An 18,485-nucleotide genomic window follows, 5' to 3' on the forward strand; every position below is an offset into this window, starting at 1 on the left:
AGCTTTATACAGAGTTTTGATATCTGGTAATAAAACTCCAATTTTGTTTTTCTTTTGTGGACTTACGTATTCTTAGCTCATCACATTCTCACACGTAGTTTGGAACAAGCTTAGTAATTTACAAGCACAACCTAGGATTTCCTTTAATTTATAGATCAATTTGGAGATAATTGGTGTTGTTTCTATTCTGACGATCATAATATGGAAAGCTTCATTTTCTTAGAGGATTGTAATTTTTCTTAGTGTTGGAGGTTTTCTGTGTTGACATTTTACTTGAGTGTGCTTATGATAGATCTCAACTTGCTTTCAATTGTCTCTAAAACTATATAGAAATATATTTATATATTGAGTTTGTTTTCAGACACTTCAGTAAATTGTTTTGATTCTATTTTAATTATTTTGATGGCTTTTTGATATACATAATGATGTTAGTATGGATGGTAACTGTTTTGTTCTTTTTTTTCCCCCAAACCACATGCATTTTTCCTTTTCTTTAGTTTTTCTTCTTTTATGCTGAAACAGAGAACTTTTTACATCTTCTTACAATGTTGAATAGAGCTATAATGGGCATTCCTCTGCTTTAAATTTTATTATAAATGCCCCACAGATCAGTATTAATTTTTCTTAGTTTCTTTCCTGTTTCTGTGACAAAATAATCTGTCAATAGCAACTCAGAGGAGGAGGAGTTTAGTTTGGCTTACATTTGCAGAGGACAGTCCATCATTGTGGGAAAGACACAGTGGCAAGTAGGAACGGCATGGTGGCAGGAGCAGGAGGCTGGCTGGTTACTGTACAGTCACAATCAGAAAGTGGAGAGCAGTGGGTGCATGCTAGTCTTACTGGTCCATTTATACAGTTCAGAAGCCAAACACAGCCAATGCTACCCACGGCACTGAGAACTTACCACTACTACATCAGTTAACTTAACCATGCTAATCTACCACAGGCTAGCCCAGAAACTTACCTAATTTAGACAATACATCACAGGTGTGCCCAGAGGCTTATATCTCAGGTAGTTCCAATCATACAAAGTTGATAACCATTACATAAACAGATTGTTTATTTTAAATATCTTTCGTCTTAACTTATTGAGTTAGAGTCCATGTAGTAAAGAGCACAGATACTAAATATTCATCCTAATTATTGTTTATTTATACGGACAATTCCATAGCCACCATGAGATCAAGATCAAGCACATTCCTATTGGGTTAAATGGTGTCCCGTATTCGCTCAGCCACAGAGCTCCGGCTGCTCAGGGACGCAGGATGTGGGAGTTTTGATTGTGCTTACCCTACACCAGAGCCGAACCTGTGTTGGGTCCTTCCAGGGTGGAGAAGCACAGTCTGAGGTCCTGGGGACAGCCTGAGCTGTCTCGGGGGTCCCCGGGCCTGCGACAAGCCCAGGGGCCATCTGGTTCTCAGGCTCTTGGGCACCCAGGCGCCGCTGGGAGCTGCAGAAGAGCCAAGGACTGAAGGGGAGAAGGGAACTCTGGCTGTGGTCCCTTCCCCCAAAGAGTCCTTGGTTTGTTGGTGGGCAGCTGTCTTGGTTTGGTAGAGGCAGTGGCTGGGAGCACAGAGAGGCCTAGTACGGGAGATTAGACAGTGGCTCTGTAGGCGAAGGCCTTCTTCTCTATGGCTCCCCATGGTGGATCCGGATGAGGAGGGGCAGTCCATGGTTTTAAGGCTTTATTTTTCTTTTTTTTTTTTTCCTTTTTTAAGACTTTTTTTTTTTTTTTTTGTCATAGCGGAAAGTGGATGAGTAAAAACCATGAGTAAAAACCGTATCCTATTTTCTCAGGGCAGGCCTGAGGTTAGATACCTTTTGCAGGGAGGAATGTCTGGGAAGGAGAGCTTAATTAGCTAAGCCCTTCAGGCCTATAGGTACCCCATTAAAATGGAGATGTGTCTTGAGGCTACATGACCTGTGGTCGCATTCTTTACCTGTGGAGGGGCTTGGGGCATTGCCCTTACATGAGTGATGGCCACAAATCTGTGCAGGGCTGCGGCCTTGTGTCAGGAGCTTGGAGTCTGGGAGCACGGCAAAACGTCTGCCATCCCCCAGGATCACCAGGGTTTCCAGCCTGTGCTCATTGGAAACCAGGCTGCCTTTCACAGTCCTACACATTCCAACATCCAACAAGACGCACATGTGCTCTGCTCTTGCTCCTAGTTTAGTGACTGGACGCTGCTAACACTAAATCGTGAGGGATATTATGGAAGGAATCCGGACTCAGTTTCCGGAGCACAGAGAGTGTGGAGAAACATAAAAGTGAAGCCTGCAGGTGCCAAAGGGGATCCAACCCCAGAGGCCACTCTTCCCTTCTGTGGTATTGAGAACATATCCACATGTAGAGTACTGACAGCTGCTACATCATCCGTGAATGTATTAATCCTTACTCCTCTCCTAGAAACGGGGATTTTTGTTCCTTGGTCTTCATACAAGACTTCAGTGAAAAACACCCCGTCTGTTCATTCCTTTGAAGTATCTGTTAAGATGATCATTTTGGCTTTAGAACTTTCAGCAAAGTGAACATCATGGTGGTAGGTACACAAAGCAAGGGAACCCTGACATGATGGGCAGAAAGCAGTGAGTATGACAGAAGGGATCAGGGATAAAACAGCATCAAGGGCCCATGTCGTGTCTCATTTCTCTCAGTTCAATGCCAGTTCTTCATCAGTGAAATTGTATTATGAATCCATCAAAAGATGGACCCACTCTATGTTAGAACTCTCATGATATAATCATCTCTGGAAAGGCCAGAAGAGACACACTTAGAGGTGTACTTCTTTAATCTCCTGGAAAATTTTAATCTAACTAATTGAAAATCAAAGTCACCCATTATATATCTCTCCAGGTGTGGTCTGTGAATGTGTATTAAGTAGTGCTGGGGAAGCTAGTCTACTTGGAAAATATTAGAATATTGACAGACCTTGACTTAAAAAGATGGTGGGTGGTGTTTAAAGAACAACATCTGAAGTCCTGTGGCCTCCACTTGACTCATGCACATGTTCTTTACAACCTCAGAAATGAACATGCACATCACAAACACCAAAAGCTCGTGATAGGTTCAATTTATTTTTTCTCATGAGTTAAGGAGTTTCAGCCCAGTCTCTTAGCCTTGTTGTCTTTGGTCTTCTCATGAGGCAAGGCACAATATGGGTAGTACAAGTGGAGCAACTGCTCCTCTAATGGCACCTGAGAAACAAAGGGCAAGAGCAGAGGCCAAGTTCCTAACATGCCCGTCCAGGGCACACTATCATATGAGGACAAGACATTGAACCTGGCCTTGCCACTTAAAGGTTTTATAACCTCTCAGGAGCACCATGAGTTGGGAACCAAGCTTTTGATAACGTAGACCTTTGGGGAGGACTTATAAACCATAGCAACAATTTGTAACTTTCCACACCATTTTCTTAGGCTGGTGGCACTTCTTTATCTATGAGATTGAAAGCTCATGGTCATATAAGGATTATTCATTTTGTTGCTGATTCAAAGAGAGCTTCTTAATATTTCACTATTGTATAGATTTCAAGGTTTATAAAGGCTTTGCAGCATGTATATTAGTTGGCTTATTGCTATATAACAAAAATACTTTAGACATTAATGGCTTAAAACAATGGGTTTGGGAGCATCTTTAGGCGTGATTCCAGTTTAAGTCCCATAGTCTTGAAATCACAATATTATCTAGGGATGCAGTCATCTGAAAGACTGCTCAAAGATGGATCATTAGCTCCCAAAGTGGCTCACACATATGGCTGCAAATTGATGTTGGTGTTGGATGTTGAGCAGTCTTCAGATCTTTTCAATAGGTTTCCTGTAGGGTTGCTTGCATTTACTTATGCCACAATACTCACTTTTGCTCAAGGACAGCAAGGTAGAAATCAAAATATTTTTATGTTAACCTCAAATCACACCCTTTATTTCTTCAATAGTCTGAGTGTCCAGACCTGCTTGACAATGTGGGAGACAATAAATTAAATGTATGGGAAGTTGTTTTCTACTAAAGCTCCTGAACTGAGCTCCAGAAAATCAAGGTATTATAGAATAAAGTCACCCTTACAAGATGCCATAAAATCAAACTGAATATAGCAACAGAGCAGTTTTCCAAGAAATAGGGAATTGAAAGCAATCAAATGTAAGATGTCCAGATGTAAGATTGGCCAGCAATATAGTCTCTTCTACTTCAACATTATTAGAAAACAACTTCAAAGCCACTCACCGACTTCTTGTTCCTTATTCCTGCTTTGTCTAACTTTTCTAAGAAACTGACTTCAAGTTATACTTAAATAAAATAATAGATTAATTAAAGGAAGGAGGAACTGTGGGATATGAGTAACAAGGAAGCCTACTAGTCCACTAATCATGGAGAGTTCTGGAATATCTCTGCAAAAGTCCCAAAGAGAAGATAGTTTGGATTAATAAAGAGAATAAAGGACTTTACGAATTTGGTAAGTGGCAAAAAGAAGATTTATGTATGTAGTCTCCATTCATGAGAAACTAGGCTGATATGTGCCAAATAAAATAGAGGAGAAAATGTTATAGACACTTCAAAAGTCAAAGAATGGATGAGACAGAATGTTCCAAATACTGACTAAAGCAAAAAGAGAATACTTTTAGGCAATTGATGAACGACAACATCTACTGGACTGGATGCCCATTGGAGAACATAATCAAATATGTTTCTAAGTCAAAGTGGAGTGTCTGATATACAGAGAGCAGAGGAAAGAGAATTGTTAGTACTGGTAAAGAGAGGTTAAATATATCATTGTTGAAGATGGAGGCTTCTATATACAGCTAAATTTCAAATGTGGCAGAATGTCTAAGATAAAGAAATTATCTTAGGGAAAAGGAGAATTATATAACGTCAATATTAATTTTAAATCGTGTAATTTATTTCACATTTTCAAAAGTAAATGAATCAATAAACACAGCTTATCTGGTTTTCTTAAATGTCACTGTGATAAATACAAATCAAAAGCAACTTATGTAGGAAAGGGATTATTTCATCTCGCAGGTGACAGTCCATCATTGTGGGAACTCAAGGCAGGGATTCAAGGCAGGAATCTGGAGGCAGGATCTGATGAAGAGGCTATAGGAAGATTTCTTTCTGGATTGCTTACATGGCTCACTCAGTTTGCTTTTTTATACCACCTAGTACTACCTGACCAGAGGTGGCACCACCAGCTGTAACACGGTAGTCCCACATCAGTCATTAATCAAGAAAATGCACTATAGACTTGGTAATTTGATGGAGGTAATTTCTCAACTGTGGTTCTTCCTGCCTATGTGGCTCTTGTTTGTGTTATGTTGATAAAAGCTAATCAGCAGGCAAGTAGTAATATAGTTTCTTAAATTATGTGGATAGTCATTTACTCATGCATAGCTGAAGAAGTCAGTCAAGAAATCCCATGTGTCTGTGGCCAGTCACTTCATCTCATCTTGACAGCAAAGTCTAAATACTCTGAATATCCACTACCTGTAGGTAAAATTAGGTTTGCACCACCAGTTGGTGACTATGACACTTCTCTGCATCCCTATGCTAACTTAGTTTCTTGCACTATATTTTCAGAATCTTATTTTTCAAAGAAAGATTTGAATGGTCTGACTCATGATGGCCTTTGGAATTGATATTGAGCAAGGTCCTGTTGGCCATAAGAGTTGAGTATGTTAGCAAGTCTAACTCTGAATGCTTGATGCATATCTGAGTGACAAGTTGAATAAGAATCTCAGAGAAAACGTTGGTAGTTTGATCAATTGCCAGACTATAGACAAGTAGAAATATCATGAACATGTTCTGGAGTGACTACCAAAAGTACAGAGCACTCTGATGGCTTGGGCATAGGACTCATTGGTGGCCCGGTATATGCCAACAAAGCACTACTGGGGTATGGTGACTTTTGTACATAGATCTATCTATGAGCCCAGAATTTGTTAATTGTCAAAATTTTGATGAAATCTGAAGACAGTTTGAGATTCTCTGACAAAGCTAACCCTTAATGGTGATGTAAATTCATGATCTGTGGCTAAGCAGGCTGTGACATGCCACAGCCAGGTGAGACAATGATGTCTCAGGGGCCATCAGCATGGCATAAGATTTTAATAAATGTTATATGCCTGTTATATGAAGGCATCCACATTTTTGGAGGCTGTGATTTTCTCTCACTTTTACTGTCTTGAGAGATTCTTCATAGTATCTATTTAGAAACCATCCTTCCACATAACTCCTGAAATTTGTATGAATTTGTATGAAATTTGTATAAATGACTTCCTTAGGATAGCCAGGGCAGCCTATTATTTGCCTCCCTCCAACCTCCAGGAATCAGTGTGTTTTAACATACATAACAAATATTACAGGACATCTAAGTTTTCTGTTTGAAATGGATTGAGAGTCCTTTCACCAAAGAAGCTCAGTCAACACACAGAAGCAGGGGCAGGTCCATCAGCATCTCAGAAGATGAAGAGCTATAACAGGTTCAACTGAATAAAGCCATAATGCACATTTCAGAAAACTGCTTGGAATGAAAATCAATTCCGTATTTGAGGTGGATTCAAATAAATCTATCTCTGTGCATCTCTACTCTACACACCCACCCTAAGATTTCTACTAACTACTTGCAAAAACATCTTATTTAAACTTATTTCCAGATATGCATGCACTTATCATTTGTCAGCTGTACAGGAATTTTAATCCAGCAACATGGCTGCTGTGGCAAGGGGTTACATCCAAAGATCAAGGTCTGTATGATCCATGTAGAATGAAGCCATGCCATACATTTTTAATCTCTCTGGCTGGAATACAGACAGGCCCTTAGTAAAGGTATATACCTTTAAGGTCAAATTATCTTGTAGAAGGAAACAGTCATATTTGCAAATAATGACTAATTGAGGGGCAGACAAAGTGAGGAATCAGAGAAAGATTTGACAGATTGAGTCAGAGATAGAATAATTCCAACTCTCACGAGAACAGCACAGGAAAGAGAAGCTATTTAAGAGCAGATTAGGGAGGTGGAGTGAGTCCGTTGGGAGTCAGTGAAGTGACTGCAGTGGAGTGGAGTTCACGCAAGTCAGCAGAGACAGGTGAAACCAGAGAATTGGAAGAGATTAGAACAAATTGCCAGAGTTGAGGCCAAGAAGAGCTATTCAGAGAGAAGCTGAGAGAAGCCAGATTAAATTAGTCAGCTTGAAGAGGAGTCTGAACCAGAACAGCCAGGCAGCAGTTGAATCAGCCAGCCAGAAAGAACTAGAAAGAGTGAGCTTATTCAGTGGTAAGCCTCTGAGGTGACAATTTCATCAGGCTAATAAAAGTTACATTTACAGTCATGAACTATGAAGTCCAGCCTAAGAGATTTAGAGAAAAGAATTATAACCTCCAAAGTCACAAATATTGACATTCTCTTTATTTCCTGGTTCTATACAAGTACATTTATTCAAATTTTAAATTTACAAGTTTACTCATTGTCTTTAAAGATAGCTTAAAAATTGGTAATAATACATAAAATGTAGTTTCAGATTAATCAATGTTAAAAATGTCAACACATCAAATATTTGAGATCTCCATATATTGATGGGATAAAGATCATTTTAAGGGATATCTAGGGAGGTAAGAAATTAGAATTAGAATCTAGTGTTAAAAACATTTTTATTTTCTCTGAGTCTTAGAATGGGACATGATAGTGGTTATTGTCATGTTTGAAAGATACAGTACAGATGAAAGACTGATAAACTTAAATGGTAATACATGAAGTCATAATCCACTGAGGAAAGGGCATTAGCAAGACATGTATTCATGAATAAAGCATAGGTCTACAGGTATAGAATATTATTCTTCAAGAATATGTCTGTTTGCTTCTCTAGATTCAGCACAAAACTTTCTAACTGCTTGTTTAAGAAACAAATCAGTTATTTATTTATTTATTTATTTATGTGTGTATATGTGTGGGGGTATGCATTTGGAAGCCAGAGGACAACTTATGGGAGTCAGTTCTCTCCTTCCCATGTTCATCTTGGAGACTGAACTCACAAAACTTGGCTTGGTGGCATGTCAGAAAGCACCTTTATCCACTGAACCATCTTGACAACCCCTGTTTGTTTATTTTTAAAGTTATATAAAGTATATATAAAGTAGTGAGCTTCATTGCAATATTTCAATGTTTACATGCCATCATCTTATTCTTAAACATAATTTTTCTTTTTATAAATGATTTATTCTCTCTCTCTCTCTCTCTCTCTCTCTCTCTCTCTCTCTGTGAGTGCTCATGTGCCATTGTGCCTATAGAGGCCACAGGACAACTGTTCTGAGTTGTTTCTTTTTCTGCACCACTGACTCCTGAATCCTGAGCATCAAGCTCAGGAGTTTCATCAAGCTGGGCGACAGATGCCTTTACCTGCGGAGTCATCTCAAAGTTAGCTACACTTTACTCTTATTCAGCTTTTATAATTGGTTGGTAAAAACTTGAAAGTGGTTTTCATCCTTAGACATTAGAGAAAATGCAAATTAACTGCCTTTGAGAGTCTATATCAGCCCAGTCAGAACCACTATCAGCAAGAAAACAAATAACAAATGCTGACAAAGATGTTCCGAAAAAGAAGAACGTGTGTACACTAGTCATGGGAATGTCAACTGTGTCACACACTATTGGCACTTGTATGGTGTTTCCTAATAAACCTGGAAATGCAACTACCACACCAACTATACCACCAAGGTATATGCATCTAAAATCTCTAAGCCAATGCAGCATGGAAACTCTTGTATATTCATGCTTATTTTTGTACTAGTAACAATATCCAGAAAATGGAACAGCCTAGCATCTATCAGCAGATAAGGATAAAGAAAATACGGTGCATATGCACCATGTACCTGTAAAGAAAAGTGAACTCTTGTTTTTTGCAACAGAGGAAACATAATCAATCAAATGTAGTCTCACAGAGTCCAGTCCCAGTGGACATATCTACAAAACACTGCAGCACCTAACACTCAGGGAACACTGAGGAAGAGAGGGTGGAAAGTTTGTAAAAGGATTGGGGAGTTTGCCATGAGATTGTGTTTCCTAGGAACATCAGAAGCCACACCCCAAAACTCTCAGCAACATGACTTCCTGGAGGTGAGCTGAACAAGGATGACACCAGTGAACATGCCAAACCAAATGGGGAAAATCCCAAGAGGCCCCAGACCTATGCAAAGAACTATAGGCAACTGAGGAAAGTTGGGAGTGGGAGAGATGGTCCTTCCCAGGGAAGAGCACATCAATTGGTTGTCCAGTGCCAAATGATTATCCCTGAAAATATACATTCAAATAACATATGGACTCAGCAGGTTATATTTAGGAATACATACACACACACACAGACACACACACACACATACACACACACACACACACACACACTGCAATAACAATTAGTAAAAAGGGAGGTCATGAATTTGAAGGAGAATGGGGAAGAGTATATAGAGGGTTTGAAGAGAGGAAAGAGAAGGGAGAAAAGTTGTAATTAAGTTATAATCTCAAAAATAAACAACAAAAAGAAAAGCAAAACCAAGGCAAATGTAGGGAAATTAGTGCAACTGGAAATCATTATGTTAAGCAAAGTAAGCCAGACTTAGAAAGACAAATACTGCATTTTTACTTTTATATGCAGAACCTAAATTTTATATTATATATCTGTATCTCTGTGTGTATGGCGCATGAGTGTGTGCGTGTGCGTGTGTGTGTTTGGAGGTCATGAAACTGGACAGGAGTCATGAGAAAAGAGGAAAGATCTTAAGGGAGGTGTCAAGAAATAGAGAAGGAACTGGAATTAAAGTAATAAGAAAGAAAACAGAGGACTACCTAGGAAAAGAAGGGGAAACAGCCTGGGAGGAGTACAGAGTAGAAAGAAAGGGGCTGGGGGAAGCGAACAAATTATAGCAAGGTATGTGTGAAGACGCCATGATGAAACCCATTACCTCAATGCTAACCTAAAAATCAGTTTATAAAGAAACGCATCAGATACATACGTGTCTATTTATTTGCACACACACACACACACACACACACACATTTATACATACATATGTATAGTTTTTGAAAATTTATAGTCATAGTCTTTCTTTTTATTTTTACCTTGTCTTACATATTTAAATTTACTTTTGTTTATGTATATGTTTCTATATGTGTGTGTATGCCATGTGAGTGTAGGTGCCCAGTGAGGCCAGAAGAGGGCATTGGATAGTTTGAACCTGGAGTGGGTACTAGGAACTGAACTAGGGTCCTCTGTAGTAGCAGCAAGTGATCTTAATAACTCAGCCATCTCTCCAGCTCCTGACTTTTTAAAAAATAGAGCTAGGGGGCTGGAGAGATGGCTCAGTGGTTATGAGAACTGACTGCTCTTTCAGAGGTCCTGAGTTCAATTCCCAGCAACCACATGGTAGCACACAACCATCTGTAGTGAAATCTGATGCCCTCTTCTAGTGTGTCTGAAGATAACAACAGTGTACTCACAGTGAAGAAGCTGAGCAGCTAGTGCTGACTCCAGCACTTCCCCAGAAGCTTAGAGGCTGACGCTTGCTGCAGCACTTCCCCCTCAGCCCCCCCTACACAGAGGCCCCCCCCCATTCCTATTCCTTCCTGCCACCTAACTCTCCCAGCACAAATACTCATTCCAGTAGCACTCCCATCCTGAGAACAGGTAAACAAATGCAGCACAGTCTTTGGTCTCCATGTTGCCTGAAGCTGCCACCCTCTCAGATGGATAGCCAAACACTCCCCAACACAGGTGGCTTATGGCCTTGGGAAAAACAAAAACTGTACATCCTTAGAGAGAAATCAAGCCAATTAAGCATCCCCAGGCAGCTGTGACAGGTTTGTAAAAACATTATAGTTTCCCTTATCTGCTGCTTCCCTCCCACTATGTAACCTGCTTGTATATATTCCCTACACTCCTAGATACGGGCCGTAACTTTCTTTGTGCAATTTGCAGTTCAAACCTGGGTTTGAAATAAAGGGCTCTTATGTTTCTCTACAGTGGATATGGATGAGATCTCTTGGAGATCCCAAGACCTGGGCATAACAACATACGTTAAATAAATCTTAAAAAAAATAGAGCTAGATATAAAATCCAAGACCTATATGCATACTAGACAAGTACTCTATCACAGAGTTACAGAGTTAACCCTAAAATATTCTTCAATTATTTTTATGCAAATAACTTTGTATCCTTCTGATTTGAATTAGTAACTGCAGCTTCCCCTTATTATGTATGTCCCATTTGTCTAATTACTCTGCAGTTTCTCATGTGATCTCCTATCTGCTGGTCTAAATTAATGTTGTCTTCTTATCTTTCTGTCTTATATGGTGCTTTTTTTCTTTTTCTTTTTCTACCTTGAAACAAGGTAGAGCCATCTGAGAAGGACACACTTCAGCTGGTGAATTACCAACATCAGTGAAAACATTTTGTTGTTTACTGGTTAATGTGTAATGATCTAGCCCTCTGTGGGTGGTGCCAGTCTTGGGCAGGTGATCTTTATTGTATACAAAAGAGAGCAGAGCAACGCAGTAGTAGGAAGCCAATAAGCTGCATTTCTCCTTGATCTCTGCTTTAGTTCCTGCCTCTAGGTCCCTGTGTTGAGTTCCTGTCTTGGCTTCTCTTGATGAGCTATAAGCCATAATCCCAATAAATCCTTTACCCCTCGTGTTGGCTTTGCTCAGTATTTTATCATATATGTAGAAAGCAAATCAGGACAAATACTAGTGTTGTTGTGTTGTAAAACTGTTAATTGAGACATGGTATACATGGAAAACATGGGGAGAAATAAAGCATGTTTTTCTACCTTAAGGTAAGCCTCAGTGTTCGCATGTAATTCATTTATGAAGGATGTGTGGTTATATAGAAAACATTCCTTTACTGCTCCCTTTGTGTTTTAAACATGTAGCAAATCAATAGGGTTGATAGAGAGATATTTGGAGATTTGAGAAATAAATTGAAGTTGTATTTTTATGAACAAAAAATGAGGCTTAAGCAGTTATTCATCCCTCAGATGAAAAACAATCTTCTAGAAAATCGACATGGGTATCTGACACCATAATGTACTTGCAGCCACCCAGAAATATAGCTCTGATTTGCTATGTATCAAAAGTCTCTTGAGGATTACATCCACAGTTTTTATATTTATGAGGATAATACAGCAAAACAGAGCATCTGTCAGATTGTTGTAAACTACTGGCTTGAGGTAGTTCATATTTCAGCATGGGATTGCAGTACACTTCTTTCGATGATGTCACATCTTTATGAAGCTGGTTATCATTGATCGCTGTGATGAAAATCAATAGAAAGCAGGAAATAAGGTGGCAGTGGCCAGTTTCATTCTCAGGTCTGGAAAGTTACAGGAGCCCACAGTCACTTAGGTGTCTAGGAATTTGACAATTGTGGTTTTTAAAAGTTAAATAAAGTAGTAATTTTCTCTTAGTTTATTGGTGTTTTAGGTTTTTAAAAAGGCTTCTACATTCTTAAGCCATGAGTTATTTAGATTTTCTTTTTGTCAGGGATAATCTTAAAGCAGTTTAGAATTGGCATGGGGATGTCAAATGCAGTAAAAGTGTTACTGGTGACCTAAGGATTCACGAACCAAGGAAGTGTGGAAACCTCTAAATCACAGAGTTTGCTTTCTGATGCTAATGATCCTGTAAGTCTGTTGATTTTTCTTTATAAAAAAAAAAAACAAAGGAAGGCCAAGTAGCACATTAAGACATTTATTTGGTCTATTTATACATGGGCACATATGATAACTGGGCTTGTGGCTAAATATCTCAGTTTCTTAGTTCCCCAGTCTTTAACTCAACAGTAAACTTGGGAATAGTATTTAATTAGGTGGCTGAGTAGCAGATGAATCTACCTATCATTAATTTCCACTTCTAGAAAGGTTTTGATGAGGCTATACCTTTGTAGACATGGAATAAGAACCCACTAGAAGGAACCTTCTAGCCACTGAGTTCTGAGAAGCCCAGGTATAAAGAATTGTGGGAGCTAGCTCATTCTGCTTATGAAGGGCTCCATGCTTTACAGTATGAAATGCTATTTATGAATCAGCCCAACAGTGTGATATTTATCTTTAGCCACATTTTCCCAGAAGGATTGTTAAAATAACCTCGAATCTTTGGGACAGCAAATTATCAACTACTTCTCCCTTTATCTCTTACAAAAAGGTTTCAGTCATCAATGTGTAGCTAAATCTCTAGTTTCTTTCTAAGTCTTTTTTCAGTATTCTGCATTCAAATTTTCAGGATTGTATTTATGAATCCATTTATGTCACTATCATGATCACAAAAAATGTTAATCAATTGTCCTTTTTTGGAAAACACATATTAATAGATTTTGGTTGTTAACAGATTAATAGAGTTAGATTGTAGCATGTGTAAATCTTGTGAGATTCACAGAAAAGGATAACCCATAACCCAATGCTATCAGTGGATGAGACTAAAAGTAGAAATGTCACTTTTATTTTCTCAGATGAAGTGATAAGACGAGAGCCATACCCAAGTTTTACAGATACATGGCTTGGGCTGAGCCCAGAGCATTCCTACCGAACTATCCCTAGGTCTAGGCTTAGAAGCTTCTAGTTTTCAAAAAAAAAAAAAGAAGCTTCTAGCTTTCATACAATCTAATCTTCTGCAAACTCAGACCTTAAAAACTTCAACTACCAGCCTCCATCTGCTAACCTAGGCCTAGAATGCTTTAGTCTTTGAAAGTTACTACTGAATAAACTCCCCTTTCTGGCTCTTTCTTTATTCTGTCTGGCTTCTTGAACTCAGTTGTTGCTCAAAAACTTCAGCAAGCTCACTGATTCAAACTGGCTTCTCTCAGCTTCTGACTGAATTGCTCTTCTTGAAGGATTGCCTCTAGACTAGAGCTGAGCTCAACTGCACTGAATTTAATCGCACTGAATTGAACTGTTCTGAACTTCTCCCTTCTGAACTGAGCTCAAATGGACTGCACTGAACTGAACTAGACTAACTTCACTGTACTGAACTCTCACAAACTCTGAACCAAACTAACTGTCCTGACTTCCAACTGACTGACTCCCCATACGCTGCTTTTTTTTTATTGGATGTTTTATTTAGATTTCATATGTTGTTAATCACTAGCAGAACACTGTGTGCTCCAACATGTCAGTTGGTCAGCAAAGCTCTATTGTAGCTGGGTCTCACTAACATCCTTGTTTTGAAGTTGGAAGACTAGAGGTGGCCTGACCTTGTCATTTCTCTCCACTGCTCGAAAACCTGCAGCTGTCTATGACATTAAGAATACAGTATGAATTCCTCACTATGACTGTGCTCTGAATACTCTTTATTTCTATACTTCATTCAATTATTCTACAGACATTTCTTAGGCACTAATCATATGCCAAAGATTTCAGATATTTTAGTGAAGGAAATTAAGATCCTTGCCTTCACAGGGTTAATGTCTCAACATGAAGACAAAATAACCAGTAAGTTATAATCTAAATATGTACAATAAATAACAGGTTTAGAATGAGAGACAGAAAGACACACACACACACACACACACACACACACACACACACACACACACACAGAGAGAGAGAGAGAGAGAGAGAGAGAGAGAGAGAGATAAATACAGAAAATGTAGGAGAGGCTAGTATTAACCTGAAGCTGCCAATTGTATGTGTCAGCAGTAAAGGGGGCCATAATTGCTTTTCTATGTAGTCCAGAAGTACCTTCAGCTTTGTGGGCCATAGAAGTTCAGATACAAGGACTTATGCTGTGCCTGGTACAAAGGAAGCCACAAATAACCTATAAGTGAATGGGATTGGCTGTGCTCTAGTTGAACTTTATTACAAAAATAAAGTCCTGAACTTACTCAAAAATTTACAAAATATGTATAAAAATTTGGCTCCTGAACCATCATGTATGGGCTGCTGCATTGCAGTATTAAAGTATTGAGTTTTTTTCTGGGGGTTTCTTACTGAGAGAGAGGATTTGCAAGCATCATGCCATCTTCCTGGGTCCACACTGCCATTCTTACTGGTTTTCACTGTGTCTACAGTCAGCATCAAGTTTAGTCCTATTTTTGGCCTTGACATTAGCTGGTCTCACGTCAATGTCCGCCAGCAACGCTTCCCATAGATTACAGATTTCTCTCTTCATGTAAAATCTGAGTTTTCCAGGGAAGCAAGAAATCCATATGTTTATGTAAAATTTCTAAGTTAAAAAAGTTAATCCAATGAGACGGAGTGAAGGTGAGCCGCGGCCGGTTACCGTTCTCCGTCCCGCGCGCAGGAAGTGGAAGGTCTCGATTCTGGATGGCTTGGAGCATCCACCATGAGGAGAAGTGAGGTGCTAGCTGAGGAGTCTGTTGTGTGCCTCCAGAAAGCTCTAGCTCACCTTCGGGAAATATGGGAATTGATTGGGATTCCAGAGAAGCAGAGACTACAAAGAACCGAGGTTGTAAAGAAGCATATAAAGGATCTTCTGGATAGAACGGTTGCTGAAGAAGAGAGCCTGTGGGAAAGGCTTCTCAGAAGCATATCCATCTGCCAGAAGGAGCTGAGTACCCTGTGCAGTGAGTTACAAGTGAAGCCATTTCAGAAAAAAAAGAAACAACTGTCTTGCAACTAGAAAAAGATTTGCACACTCAAGTAGAATTGAGAAGAAAATAGAAAAAGGAGAGAAAGCAGGAACTTAAGCTACTGCAAGAACAAGAGCAAGAACTCCGTGAAGTTCTTTGTATGCCTGTGATGTGGACAGCACCTCTGTCCCCACCTTAGAAGAGCTGAACCTATTCCGACAGCGTGTGACAACATTGAGGGAAACAAAGGAATCAAGGCATGAACAATTTGTCAACACTAAGAGACAAATCATATTGTGTTGGAAGAATTAGAGCAAACTCCGGATACAAGCTTTGAGAGAGATGTAGTGTGTGAAGATGAAAGTGCCCTTTGTTTATCACTGGAGAACATTGCAACATTACAGAAGTTGCTAAAGCAGCTGGAAATGAAAAAGTCACAAAATGAAGCAGAATGTGAGGGGTTCCATGCTCAAATCCGAGAGCTCTGGGATAGGTTACAAACCCCTGAAGAAGAGCGAGAACCTGTGGCTGCAATTATGACTGGGTCAAAAACCAAAATCAGGAATGCGCTGAAATTAGAATTGGACCGGTTAGAAGAACTGAAAATGCAAAACATAAGGCAAGTGATTGAGACAATTCGAGCAGAGTTGTCTCAGTTCTGGGACCAGTGTTTTTATAGCCAGGAACAGAGGCAGGCTTTTGCCCCTTACTATTCTGAGGACTACACAGAAAACCTGCTCCATCTTCATGACGTTGAGATTATACGGTTAAGAAACTACTAAGACATTCACAGGGAACTGTTTGAAGGTGTTCAGAAGTGGGAAGAGAGCTGGAAACTTTTCCTAGAGTTTGAGAGAAAAGCTTCAGATCCAAGTAGGTTTACAAACCGAGGGGGAAATCTTTTAAAAGAAGAAAAGGAACGAGCAAAGCTCCAGAAAACACTCCCTAAGCTGGAAGAGGAATTGAAAGCACGGATTGAACAATGGGAACAAGAGCACTCAACAGCGTTTGTGGTGAACGGGCAGAAATTCATGGAGTATGTTACAGGACAGTGGGAATTACATTGGCTGGAGAAAGAGTGAGCCAAACAGGAGAGGCAACTAAAGAACAAGAAACAGACAGAGACGGAGATGCTGTACGGCAGTGCTCCCCGGACACCGAGCAAAAGACCAGGACAGACTCCCAGCAAGTCTGGCAAAGTACGCAAGGTGAATACTACCACCATGTCTAGTGCTACACCCAATAGTAGCATTCGGCCTGTCTTTGGTGGATCAGTGTACCATTCACCTCTGTCTCGACTACCCCCTTCTGGCAGCAGCAAGTCAGTAGTCACTCCTCTGTGTTCTGGAAAGAAAACACCTTGAACTGCCTGGGTTAGGCCAACAAGGAGAACTTGGACCTCAGTGGCAGCATCCTGAGCACGAGAACTTTCAAAGGCTTCCAGATCTGATGCTACTTCTCGAATCCTCAATTCAACCAACATCCAGTCCTGAGAATCCTTGTCCAGTTAGCCACCTGTGGCTTCTGTGCCTAGGCTGACCTATACAGAGGATGACTTAATATGTTTTCATCAGTTCAGATGTTTGAAACAACCTTGGGCAGGCTCTGTTATCTGCACCTAACTTAGACATGAATACGGCAGATGGAAAGCCTTCACAGGTGTAGTGAGACTTGTTTGGGTCAAGAGACCCCTTAAAGGCTAGTTATGATAGTTAAGTTTTAACATCTGGTAGCTAATTGTTTTTTCTCTACCCCATAATTCTACTTAAACAATGATCAAGGGGTTGTCTTATTTCAATATTATATTGGAAAATGAAAAAAATGATTGTGCCTAGCTTTGTAGTAGAGAGGTATGAGACATAAAGTGATTCTAGCTTATTGACTTGATATTAACATCTAAAAAAAAATATTTTTTCATTCATGGACATTTGATTAATCCTGTAGCTCTGGAAGCTTGGATCTTACCCAGAAGCCTGTGCCTGGCTGCACGAGCCCAGTGAGGATTTCTTGGGTTCCAGCATTTGAGATGGCCTGACATGCTGCCATCTCAGTAGCAGTTGTTTCTGTAGTGCAATCTCTGAGGGGTGTGTGAACACACATGCTTGTCTGACCTGCTCAGATGTTCTCCAGTCTCCCTTCCCTGTGCTCACTAGGCCTAGTCTATTCCCTGTAGATGACAACCAAATCTGGGTGGGTTGGGCCATTTCTGTCACGGACTCAGCAACTTTGCACCTCCACAAGTTATCTCTGTAACTGTGTCCACAATGAGGCTTTCTTTGTCTACCCAATTCATCACTACTCTTCCCAAAAGCACTATTATTTATTCTTTCTCAGTCTGTGCCAGTTCTGCCAACACATTAAATGATTCTTTAAAACTTAAAAAAAAGTTAATACAAAAGTAAGAAAGATCTTTTTCTTGTCAAAATCAATATTTCTACAAGCTACTTACATGGGCCGTGGCATGTGCTGTACACTTTCAGTGATACACGCTTGAATTTATTCTGATTTTCACTATTAAAGGTGACTTTACTGTTTTACTAATTTTTATACATATAGTATATTTTGATCATAATTTTTCCCCTTCCTCAACTCCTCCCAGCTCCTCCCCTCCCCCGACTCCTTATCCAACCAACTTCATATTCTTTCACTCCCCTTTTCTCCCCTCCCCTCAACAGATCCAAACCAATCAAACAACAAAAAAGCTCATAGTAAACAAAAGTGCACACACACTTTAACACACATTCCCTAACACAAACACACACACACATACACACACACACACACACACACACGCCCCAAAGCACAACACAACACTACAAAACACAGGATGGAGTCTATTTTGTATTTGCCAGCTACTCTTGGGTTTTTGGCTTGCCCTGGAGAGTGGTTGATATATCTAGTGACACTCCACTGAAGAAATCTGA

General features: G+C 39.8%; 1 pseudogene; it reads left to right on the plus strand.

Annotated features, from left to right (window-relative positions):
• Positions 1–15,314: 15,314 nt before the first annotated feature.
• On the plus strand, positions 15,315–17,054 carry LOC114625769 (annotated as a pseudogene).
• The last annotated feature ends 1,431 nt before the right edge of the window (positions 17,055–18,485 follow it).

This window comes from Grammomys surdaster, unplaced genomic scaffold (assembly GCF_004785775.1).
Source record: "Grammomys surdaster isolate TR1022 unplaced genomic scaffold, NIH_TR_1.0 221, whole genome shotgun sequence".
Taxonomy (NCBI): domain Eukaryota; kingdom Metazoa; phylum Chordata; class Mammalia; order Rodentia; family Muridae; genus Grammomys; species Grammomys surdaster.